This window comes from Theropithecus gelada, chromosome 9 (genome assembly GCF_003255815.1).
Source record: "Theropithecus gelada isolate Dixy chromosome 9, Tgel_1.0, whole genome shotgun sequence".
Lineage (NCBI taxonomy): Eukaryota > Metazoa > Chordata > Mammalia > Primates > Cercopithecidae > Theropithecus > Theropithecus gelada.
In genome coordinates, this window is record NC_037677.1 from 98,629,302 (window position 1) to 98,641,531 (window position 12,230).

General features: G+C 48.3%; 1 protein-coding gene across 1 annotated transcript in view; it reads right to left on the reverse strand.

Annotated features, from left to right (window-relative positions):
• The window catches only part of ARMH3 (armadillo-like helical domain containing 3), a 226,895-nt gene extending 215,019 nt beyond the window's left edge, over positions 1–11,876 (reverse strand). The window contains exon 1 of the mRNA XM_025397660.1: positions 11,734–11,876. The gene's annotated coding sequence lies outside the window, so the exon portion shown is untranslated. The remainder of the gene's footprint in view (positions 1–11,733) is intronic.
• Positions 11,877–12,230: the final 354 nt, after the last annotated feature.

The window sequence follows — 12,230 nt, forward strand, 5'->3', positions numbered from 1 at the left end:
AAAAAATACAAAAAACTAGCCGGGCGAGGTGGCGGGTGCCTGTAGTCCCAGCTACTCGGGAGGCTGAGGCAGGAGAATGGCGTGAACCCGAGAGGAGGAGCTTGCAGTGAGCTGAGATCCGGCCACTGCACTCCAGCCTGGGTGACAGAGCAAGACTCCGTCTCAAAAAAAAAAAAAGAAACCCCATCTCTACTAAAAATACAAAATTAGCCAGGCATGGTGGCGCATGCCTGTAATCTCAGCTACTCGGGAGGCTGAAGCGGGAGAATCGCTTGAACCCGGGAGGCAGAGGTTGTGGTGAGCCGAGATTGCGCCATTGCACTCCAGCCTGGGCAACGAGCGAAACTCCATTTCAAAAAAAAAAGAGAGAAAAGAAAAGAAACGTGTCCAGATAAGTGAGTGTAGGGACTCAAACCCAGGCAGTCTGATATTAGAGTTCCTGTTCTTCTCCACTATGCTATACTGTATCTCAAAAAGCAGAGGAATGAGCAGGAGCAGAGTCATCTATACATAAACAAAGCTGAGGGCCTACAGAGAATCTGTGAAGAGGTTCTACGTGAGTAAGAGGGAGTATGTACTCATTGGCTTTAATGAACAAACTATGAAATGTCCAGATATCTTGAGTAGTCACCACTCTAGTTTGTCAGTGGGTGAAGGTGCCACGGTAGAAAGTAAAAGATAATTGTCTGATATATACATCTGTCTGTAAATATAGGTAATAGTAAAGTGAAACAGAAACAGACAAATTCACAGGAATGGCAGAAAACTTGGAAGGAAAAACTGGAGAAGAATCCGAGTGTCTAGTCAAGTTGATAGACATATTGATACATCCAATATGGTAATTTTTTAAGGATAAAACACCCTAATGTCCACTACAGGATTTAATTGATACTTTTTTTAAACTCTCCCACTATCTTTGAGGATTTTTTTTTTTTTTCACTATTTTAATTGAATATAGTCAGTGCTCTGAGGATAATTCTCCATCAAAACTTGATAATGAATGGAAAGATACTATAAAACAGGACAGAAAAAAGAAATGGAAAACAAGTCAAGTAAGAGTCTACAATCCTCAGCTTAGGAGAGAGTATGTTTTAATACTGATGAGCTGTGATCACCTATTTCAGAATCTCCTGGGGTGCCTCCTAAATATGTAAACTCTTAAGCCTTCCTACCCTTCTATTGAACCAAACTTTTTCTTTTTTTTTTTTTTTGAGAGACATGCTCTGTCACCCAGGCTAGAGTGCAGTGGCATGATCTCGGCTCACTGAAACCTCTGCATCCCAGGCTCAAGTGATCCTCCCACCTCAGCCTCCCGAGTAGCTGGGACTACAGGCATGCACCACCATGCCTGGCTGATTTTTGCATTTTTTTGTAGAAATGGGATTTCACCATGTTGCCCAGGCTGGTCTCAAAACTCCTGAGCTCAAGTTATCTGCCCACTTGGCCTCCCAAAGTGCTGGGATTACAGGAATAAGCCACAGTGCCTAGCTTGGGTCTACATTTTTAACAATCACTCCAGATCAGTGATCTCAACTGGTGCAATTTTGCCTCTCAGGGGACATTTGTCAATGTCTGGAGACATTTTTGATTGCCACAATTGGGAGAGGAGGTACTACTGGCATCTACTAGGTAGAGGCCAGGGATGCTGTTAAACATCATACAATACTCGAGGCAGCCTCGCACAACAAAGAATTATCCAGCCCAGTATGTCAATAGCAAAGAGGTTAAAAAACCTTGCCCCGGCCAGGTGGGGTGGCTCATGCCTGTAATCCCAGCACTCTGGGAGGCCGAGGCGGGTGGATCACGAGGTCAGGAGACCATCCTGGCTAACACGCTGAAACTGTCTCTACTAAAAATACAAAAAATTAGCCCGGCATCTGGGCGGATGCCGGTAGTCCCAGCTACTTGAGAGGCTGAGGCAGGAGACTGGCGTGAACCCGGGAGGCGGAGCTTGCAGTGAGCCGAGATCGCGTCACTGCACTCCAGCCTGGGCTACAGAGCAAGACTCCGTCTAAAAAAAAAAAAAAAAAAACCCTGGCCGGGCGCGGTGGCTCAAGCCTGTAATCCCAGCACTTTGGGAGGCCGAGACGGGCGGATCACGAGGTCAGATCGAGACCATCCTGGCTAACACTCTACTAAAAAGTACAAAAAACTAGCCGGGCGAGGTGGCGGGCGCCTGTAGTCCCAGCTACTCAGGAGGCTGAGGCAGGAGCCTGATGGCGTAAACCCGGGAGGCGGAGCTTGCAGTGAGCTGAGATCGTGCCACTGCACTCCAGCCTGGGTGACAGAGGGAGACTCCGTCTCTAAATAAATAAATAAATAAATAAATAAATAAATACCCTGCCCCAAGTAATTCTGATGACCACTAAAGTTTGAGAGGTACTCATCCAAGCCTTAAACCAGACTTGGAAAAGGAAGGAGTATCTAGACAGAGAATACTGAAAGAATGAATGAAACCTCTGCAGTCTCTGAAAAAGGCATGAAGCAACACTCACCTTACCACATCTCATTCTCCGCGCATTAAATCACACTTCCTTTGGGATTGTAGCCCATTTCCCCATATGTGAAAGAAGATCACTACAAGACACACTGACTATAGTATCCACAATGCTTAGTGATGGAGATGAAAGTCTTATGTAGCTATCTGTCCAAGACTTGTGGCGAAGTCAAATAAAATATTCCCATTATCTGACCATGAGCCATTCACCCAATACACAAAGGAGGCAACACGTTTTTGTTTTGTTTCATTTTGAGACAGGGTCTCACTCTGTCGCCCAGGGTCGTGAAATGGCATGATTTCAGCTCACTGCAACCTCTGCTTCCTGGGTTCCAGCAATTCTCCTGCCTCAGCCTCCCAAGTAGCTGGGACTAGAGGCGCATGCCACCACACCCAGCTTATTTTAGTACTTTTTTTAGAGACAGGGCTTCACCAAGTTGGTCAGGCTGGTCTTGAACTCATCTTAAGTGATCCGTCTGCCTCGGCCTCCCAAAGTGCTGGGATTACAGGCATGAGCCACCATGCCCGGCTGAGGGAACATGTTTATATCAAGCCAGAAATAGTCTTCTACCCTGACTTTCCAGTAAGTCTCCTGTCCTGATCTCCTAAAAATTCCCTAGTTCCTCTAGATACAAGGGTTTTTTAAAAAACCTTTCAGCAAAAGTTACCTGCTCCCTAAGCCTTTCTGCAAGGCCTACCATACTACCTGGAGGTAAACATTAGCACTATAAGAACTTAAGAGAATGCAGTTTTTCTACCTCCAAGCCCCAGCCCTTCAAGCTATCTCCTAATATGCCTCCCACTTTCTTTTTTTTTCCCTTTGTGAAGAATGTGGGCATCATTCTTTCTTCCTTTCTAAAAGCCCCAGGTATTTAGCTCACTTACTAGATCACATCCTACTGTTCCACATGGTTCCTTGGCACAGCTTCTTTCAGTAGCATGGGACAGGTTCCCCCAATTCCACCCAAAAGACTGGCTCTAAGACAAGCAAACAACCCCTTTCTATTTTAATGAATTTCTACTGCTAGTCACTCCAAGGATTCTATATCTCCAAAATAAAAATAGGGCTTAGCACAGTGGCTCACGCCTGTAATCCCAGCACTTTGGGAGGCTGAGGCAGGCGGATCACTTGAGGTCAGGAGTTCCAGACCAGCCTGGCTCACATGGAGAAACCCTGTCTCTACTAAAAATACAAAAATTAGCCAGGCATCGTGGCAAGTGCCTGTACTCCCAGCTACTTGGGAGGCTGAGGCAGGAGAATTTCTTGAACCCAGGAGGCAGAGGTTGCAGTGAACCAAGACTGCACCACTGCACTCCAGCCTGGGTGACAGAGTGAGACTCTGTTTCCAAAAAAATAAAAGAAAGAAAGAAAGAAAATAGAGTAGGGCCTGCATCTTTTTTTTTTTTTTTTTTTTTTTTTTTTGAGACGGAGTCTCGCTCTGTCGCCCGGGCTGGAGTGCAGTGGCCGGATCTCAGCTCACTGCAAACTCCGCCTCCCGGGTTCACGCCATTCTCCGGCCTCAGCCTCCCGAGTAGCTGGGACTACAGACGCCCGCCACCTCGCCCGGCTAGTTTTTTGTATTTCTTAATAGAGACGGGGTTTCACCATGTTAGCCAGGATGGTCTCGATCTCCTGACCTCGTGATCCGCCCGTCTCGGCCTCCCAAAGTGCTGGGATTACAGGCTTGAGCCACCGCGCCCGGCCTTTTTTTTTTTTTTTTTTTTTTGAGATAGGGTCTCTATCACCAAGGCTGAAGTACAGTGGCACAATCATGGCTCACTGTAGCCTCAGTGATCCTCTGACCTCAGCCTCCTGGGTAGCTGGGACTACAGGCACATGGCACCAGGCCTGGCTAACTTTTCATATTTTTTGTAAAGATTGAGTTTCACCATGTTGCTCGGGTTGGTCTCGAACTCCTGGGCTCAAGCAATCCTCCCACCTAGGCCCCCCAAAGTGCTAGAATTACAGGCATGAGCCACTGCACCCAGCCCCAACCTATTTTTACAATGAGGATATTACTTTGCTCAAAGCAACACAACTAGTAAGTGATAAAGCCATTAAATCTTTCTCTCTGGTAGTGCTTCTCCCTATCAGAATGTCCTGTTAGTGCAAAACATCAGGAGCTAACTAGACCATTAAAAACCGGATTCACTGTAATCCCAGCTACTCAGGAGTCTGAGGCACGAGAATCGCTTGAACCTGGAAGGCAGTGGTTGCAGTGAGCTGAGATGGAGCCACTGTACTCCAGCCTGGGCGATAGAGCAAGACTCAGTCTCAAAAAATAAAAAAAAAAAGATTCAGTTAAAGTAACACTTCTATGGAAACGCCAAACTGATATCCATAATATCAACACTCCCATTTTATCCAAGAAAAGTCAATCAACTCACCAAACATGGTGGCTCATGTCTGTAATCCCAACACTTTGGGAGGCCAAGGCAGGTGGATCACTTGAGGTCGGGAGTTCAAGACCAGCCTGGCCAACAGGGTAAAACCCCATCTCTACTAAATATACAAAAATTAGCCAGCCTGGTGGCACATGCCTGTAGTCCCAGCCAGTCAGAATGCTGAGGCACGAGAATTGCTTGAACCTGGGAGGAAGAGGTTGCACTGAGCTGAGATCGTACCACTGCACTCCAGCCTGGGTGATAGAACAAGACTCCATCTCAAAAAAAAAAAAAAAAAAGAGGCCAGGCACAGTGGCTCACGCCTGTGATCACAGCACTTTCGGAGGCCAAGGCAGGCAGATCACTTAAGACTAAGAATTAGCCGGGCGCGGTGGCTCAAGCCTGTAATCCCAGCACTTTGGGAGGCCGAGGCGGGCGGATCACGAGGTCAGGAGATCGAGACCATCCTGGCTAACATGGTGAAACCCCGTCTCTACTAAAAATACAAAAAACTAGCCGGGCGTGGTGGCGGGCGCCTGTAGTCCCAGCTACTCGGAGGCTGAGGCAGGAGAATGGCCTGAACCTGGGAGGCGGAGCTTGCAGTGAGCCGAGATCGCGCCACTGCACTCCAGCCTGGGTGACACAGCGCGAGACTCCGTCTCAAAAAAAAAAAAAAAAAAAAAAAGACTAAGAATTCAAAGCTGTCCTGACCAACATGGTGAAACCCCGCTTCTACTAAAAATATAGAAATTAGCTGGACATGGTGGCGAGCACCTGTAATCCCAGCTACTCAGGAGGCTGAGGCAGGAGAATCACTTGAACCCGGGAGAGGGAGGTTGCAGTGAGCCAAGATTATGCCACTTGTACTCCAGCTTGGGCGACAGAGCAAGACTCTGTCTCAAAAAAAAAAAAACAAAGAAAGAAAAGTCAGCCAGGCGCGGTGGCTCATGCCTGTAATATCAGCACTTTGGGAGGCCGAGGTGGAGGGATCATCTGAGGTCAAGAGTTCGAGACCAGCCTGGCCAACATGGTGAAACACCATCTCTACTAAAAATACAAAAAGTAGCTAGGTGTGGTGGAGGGGGCCTGTAATCCCAGCTACTCAGGAGGCTGAGGCAGAAGAATCACTTGAAGCCAGGAGGCAGAAGTTGCAGTGAGCCAAGATCGGGCCACTGCACTACAGCCTGGGCGACAGAGGGAGACTCTATCTCTTTTTTTTTTTGAGACGGAGCCTGGCTCTGTCACCCAGGCTGGAGTGCAGTAGCCGGATCTCAGCTCACTGCAAGCCCCGCCTTCCGGGTTCAAGCCATTCTCCTGCCTCAGCCTCCCGAGTAGCTGGGAGTACAGGCGCCCGCCACCTCGCCCGGCTAATTTTTTTTGTATTTTAGTAGAGACGGGGTTTCACCGTGTTAGCCAGGATGGTCTCGATCTCCTGACCTCGTGATCCACCTGCTTCGGCCTCCCAAAGTGCTGGGATTACAGGCTTGAGCCACCGCGCCCGGCCGGGAGACTCTATCTCAAAAAAAAAAAGAAAAAAGAAAAAAAGAAAGAAAAGTCAGTCAACTCAGGACATCACCTGACAAGCATCATCCCTATTTTCTAGAAGCTAGGACAGAACCAGACTGATTAAGGAAGCACACAAACCACTACAAGGCAGGGTCCGTAGCTTGTGTGCTCTAGACAATGTTCCCCTCAGAATGGGTGTTCAGCCTATACCTGAAAGTGGAAGTAACTCAGAGACTTTCCGAAGACTAAGAGGCAAGTGGCAAAACCAAGACTTTTCCAGGTATCAGCCACAGTCTGTACCTACTACAGGTCAACTAGCTTCACAGAAGACAATTCAATCTGGTCCCAGCAACATCTACTGAGTTTGCCTAATGTTACAAATGGACAATGAAGATGAGTTCTCATTCATTTAAATAAACATGACTTTAGGTTCCCTTTCAAGTTATCCTACACAAGAAGGAATGCATTCCTCCTTCCAAAGGGGGAACCAGTTCCAGATTGACAGGATTTCAGGAAATTCCAATTGGAAACCACATTTTCTGACACATCCCAGAATGAAAATTCATGGTAAGATCTTCTCAATGAGCAGGAGATTCCTATAAATTAATACTGTCTGTCTCCTGCTCCAGCCCTGAACTTCCTCACACAGCACACCGTCACTCATATCTTCTCATTTCTTCTCCTGTTCAATTATATAAGCCTCATGAACACAATCTCAATTAAAATGAAAATTATAAGATAAAGTCCCGGCCGGGCACGGTGGCTCAAGCCTGTAATCCCAGCACTTTGGGAGGCCGAGACGGGTGGATCACGAGGTCAGGAGATCGAGACCATGCTGGCTAACACGGTGAAACCCCGTCTCTACTAAAAAATACAAAAACTAGCCGGGCGAAGTGGCGGGCGCCTGTGGTCCCAGCTACTCGGGAGGCTGAGGCAGGAGAATGGTGTGAACCCGGGAGGCGGAGCTTGCAGTGAGCTGAGATCCGGCCACTGCACTCCAGCCTGGGCGACAGAGCCAGACTCAGTCTCAAAAAAAAAAAAAAAAAAAAAGATAAAGTCCCAAAATCATCTTCTTCCCAGCGCCCACCCCCACCCAATCGAAAGGCAGTTTCCCTCCTTGCCCAAGCTGGAATGCAGTAGCACAATCACAGCTCACTGCAGCCTCAACCTCCTGGGCTCACACGACCCTCCCACCTCAGCCTCCTGAGTAGCTGGGACTACAGGCTCACACTACCACACCCAGCTAACTTTTGTATTTTTTGTAGAGACAGGGTTTTGCTATCTTGCCCAGGCTGGTCTTGAACTCTTGAGCTCAAGCAATCCACCAGTCTCAGCCTCCCAAAGTGCTGGGATTACAGGCGTGAGCCACCTCACCTGACCCCATAATCTTCTTAAAGGAAGCCCAAAAGGTACCTGCAATCTTACAAAGTAAACTGATTTCCTGCTACTTTAATAACACTTATTCAGATCTTATAAATAACACAAGCATAGTGTAAGACAGAAAGGGACCAAAAAATTACTAAGTTACAGTCCCTGCCTTGAGAAGCTCATTATTAAGTGGAGGAAGTGCATAATCTGCTACTTCCTATAGACAAAAAAAAACCATTATTTTTTCCCCAAGACTTTTTTCATATATGCCCTCACTCAGAGCTGGTGCCAATATATTAAGCTCACCAGGTCTCTCACTTACAGCTGCCTACTAAGGTCTCCATCTGTACATCCTACAAGCAACGTGAGCTCGGCATACCACACCATATCCCCTATGCCTCTTTCCATACCCTAACCTTTAAAAACTTGCTCTACTTTTTCTAATCCATATCTTGTCAATGAAATCCCCACACATCCACTCTCTGAAATTAGAAATCCTAGCCCACTCTCTTCCTAAGAAGCTGAATCAATCTCAGAAGTACAGTATTTCTAAAATCCCCTCCTCTTCATTCCCACAGCTACACGTTCTTCAGACTCTCTGTCAACTGCAACAACTCTTAATCAGTCTCACTGCCTCATTTTTCATTACTTTAATCTGCATTTCTGTCACTCCCTAACTTAAAAAAACTCCTCAGAAGCTAAAAAAAAAAAAAAAAAAAAAAAAAAAGGAGAAAAACAATTCCAATGACTCCCCATTTTCTTTTCAGTCTCACCTCCTAGCACCCCACCACACATCTTGTTTTGGACAAATTTCTGAGATTTAAAATAATTTTTTTCCTCTCACACCCTCATCAAGGGTAGTGTTTGCAGGTAGTGTTCTCTCCAAATGAAATGCCTTTTTTTTTTTTTTGAGACGGAGTCTGGCTCTGTGGCCCAGGCTGGAGTGCAGTGGCTGGATCTCAGCTCACTGCAAGCTCTGCCTCCCGGGTTTACACCATTCTCCTGCCTCAGCCTCCGGAGTAGCTGGGACTACAGGCGCTCGCTGCCTCGCCCGGCTAGTTTTTTGTTATTTTTTTAGTAGAGACGGGGTTTTACCGTGTTAGCCAGGCTGGTCTCGACCTCCTGACCTCGTGATCCGCCCGTCTCGGCCTCCCAAAGTGCTGGGATTACAGGCTTGAGCCACTGCGCCCAGCCTTTATTTTTCTTTTTTAGAGACGGGGTCTCGGCATGTTGAGCCGGCTCGTCTCAAACTCCTGGGCTCAGGCAATCTACCTGCCTAGGCCTCCCAAAGTGCTAGGATTACAGGTGTAAGCCACCAGACCCAGTCAAAATGCCTTTTCTTACTTGTGCAACCTCCTACTCATCCTTCAACACCCAACTCAAGTACTTCCTCCTGCAAAGATTTCCCTGCCTCTCCCAAGCAACAGCAGTATTCCCTTCACACTGTATAAATGCTTTTTTTTTTTTTTTGAAACGGAGTCTCACTGTGTCGCCCAGGTTAGAGTGCAGTGGTGCGAGCTCGGCTCACTGCAAGCCCTGCCTCCTGGGTTCACGCCATTCTCCTGCCTCAGCCTCCCGAGTAGCTGGGGCTACAGGCACCCACCACCACACCCAGCTAATTTTTTGTATTTTTAGTAGAGACAGGGTTTCACTGTGTTAGCCAGCATGGTCTCGATCTCCTGACCTCGTGATCCACCCGTCTCAGCCTCCCAAAGTGCTGGGATTACAGGCATGAGCCACCACGCCCAGCCTAATGCCTTTATGTGGCTATGTAACACAAAGTAATAAAAAATTTCATATCGATATGTTTCTCTGATGTCCTTGAGGAAAGATACTCATAATTTCTAACCTAAATCCAGTTACATAGTAAGTGCTCAATAAATGTGTTGAATAAACAGTTCACCCTCCTATATCCTGGATCAATTTCTGGCCATTTTCAGCAAATGTTACAGATTCCTAAACTGTGCTCAATGTGAAATTCCAAATTTCATAATGACTACTTTGGAGTTTCCACATTGTTTTAATTATACAAATGTTGAACAAGTCCGCCGGGCACGGTGACTCACGCCTGTAATCCCAGCACTTTGGGAGGCCGAGACGAGCGGATCACGAGGTCAGGAGCTGGAGACCAGTCTGGCCAATATGGTGAAACCCTGTCTCTACTAAAAATACAAAAATTAGCCGGGCGCGGTGGCGCGCGCCTGTAGTCCCAGCTACTCAGGAGGCTAAGGCAGAAGAATCGCTTAAATCCGAGAGGGGGACGTTGCAGTGAGCCGAGATCATGCCACTGCATTCCAGCCTGGGCGACAGAGCAAGACTCCGTCTCAAAAAAAAAAAAAAAAAAAAAAAGTTGAACAATAAATTATAAAACCTGAAAGTCAATGAAAACACCGTAAAAAAAAAGAAAAAAAAAAAAAAAGAAAACACCGTAAAGGCTTCTCTAGTCACTGAAATGGGTATTCCCCCTTTACAGTCGTAACAAGAGGGATCTCTCTTTCCCTCGACTGTGATCTGATATCCTGAAAGCCTTCACATAGAAGCTATTGTGCACACAAATCCAACTGAAGGCACACCCAAAATAATTCCAATCCTGCTAAATTACGGGCAGGGACACAAATCATATTTACCCTAGTGTACAAAGTAACTAAAGGATAGCAAAGAAAAAGCTCTCACTAAGCTCACTTTTTCCGGCCGGGCGCGGTGGTAATCCGAACACTTTGGGAGGCCAAAGCAGGTGAATCACCTGAGGTCAGAAGTTTGAGACCAGCCTGGCCAACACAGCGAAACCCCATCTCTACTAAAAATACAAAATTTAGCCGGGCGTGGTGGCTCACGTCTGTAATCCCAGCTATTCGGGACGCTGACGGAGAAAGAATCTCTTGAACCTGGAAGGCGAAGGAAGCAGTGAGCCGGGATCACGCCACTGCACTCCAGCCTGGGCAACAAGAGTGAAACTCCGTCTCAAAAAAACGAACAATAAAATGGCCTGTAATCACAGCACTTTGGGAGGCTGAGCGGCCGGATCACCTGAGGTTTGGAGTTTAAGACCAGCCTGACCAACATGGAGAAACCCCATCTCTACCAAAAATACAAAATTAGCAGGGCGTGGTGGCGCAAGGCTGGGGCAGGAGAATCGCTTGAACCCCGGAGGCGGAGGTTGTGGTGTGCGGAGATCGTGCCATTGCATTCCAGCCTGGGCGACAACAGCGAAAACTCCGTCTCGAAAAAAAAAAAAAAAGAAACTTTCTGGAGAGGAAGAACTGTGGATGATCCAGTAACACACATTTGGGTCTGGCCCAAGTTTCTGCTTCCCCATTCGCCAGGGGCAGCACGCCTCAGCTTCTCCTTCTCCAGGGGACCAGGTTTCTCTCTACTTGTTCCTTCCCTATACCCTCCTGGGAACAGGTTCCTTTCCTGGGCCCTCGCCGAGTAACCCGAAGAAAACACAGTAGCCTCACTGATTCCGTGTGAAGGGTGGGTTAAAGCCTGTCAGAGCCTGGAGAGGGACAGTACTGGAGCCCTTCCAGGACACCTGAAGACTTCGGACAAACCGGCTTTCCTCTAGCCCTGAGATTCTCAGAGGTGCCTTGCCCCACGCCCGCACCCCAGGACCAAGAACAACCGGAGAGGAGTCTCTCGAGGCAGCTGGCGGGGTCAAAGGTCAGCGCTTGGGAAGCCAGAAGGCCTCGCAGGGATAGGGGAGGGAGTGACGCGACCGGGACCAGTGGTCCAAGGGACCGGCTGCTGGAGGAGCGAAGCCGTTTCTCTCTAGGCTCGGCAGCCCCCAGGCCCAGCCCTCACCGGCACACGCAACCTCAGCAGCCGTCCTCCCTCCCTCTCCCCTCGCGTCTCCGTCTTCCCCTCGGCCAGCGCAAGCCCCGCCCCCAGAACCGCCTAGGGGCCAAGGCCTAGTATGGCAGGACCCACAGCGTTGGTGAGGTTCGAGGCCCGACCCGGGCCGGGCCGCCGCCGCTTACCGAGCCCGCGGCTCCTCCTCTACCACCCACGCCGTTCCCGGGCCCACTCGCTCCCGACGCTACCGACGCCGCCGCTGCTCCGGGCTCACGGGCGCGCTCCCGAACTCCCCGACCCTTCCCGTGTCCCCGCGCCCCGCCGGGTCCTAAAGCCTGGCGCGCAATGGGTTAGTTCACGCCCGCTTCCTGAGACCGGCTCAGACCACGACTCACAGCAAGCATCGCAAAGACTACAACTCCCGAAAGGCATCGCGAGAAATAAATTCGCAATGGAAATGTCTATTGAGGGCCTACTGGATCGCAATAGCAGTTTTCCGAAACATGGCCGACTCTTTCACCTCAGCAATTTTACGTCTAGGAATACATGTATCTAGAAATACTGGCGAAGTTTGGAAAGATATATTTTCCAAATGTGTATTACAACTTTGTACGTGAAAAATTGAAAACAAACTCATTCTTTCAACAAATATGTGTGTGCCTGATATGTGCAAAGCAGCGTG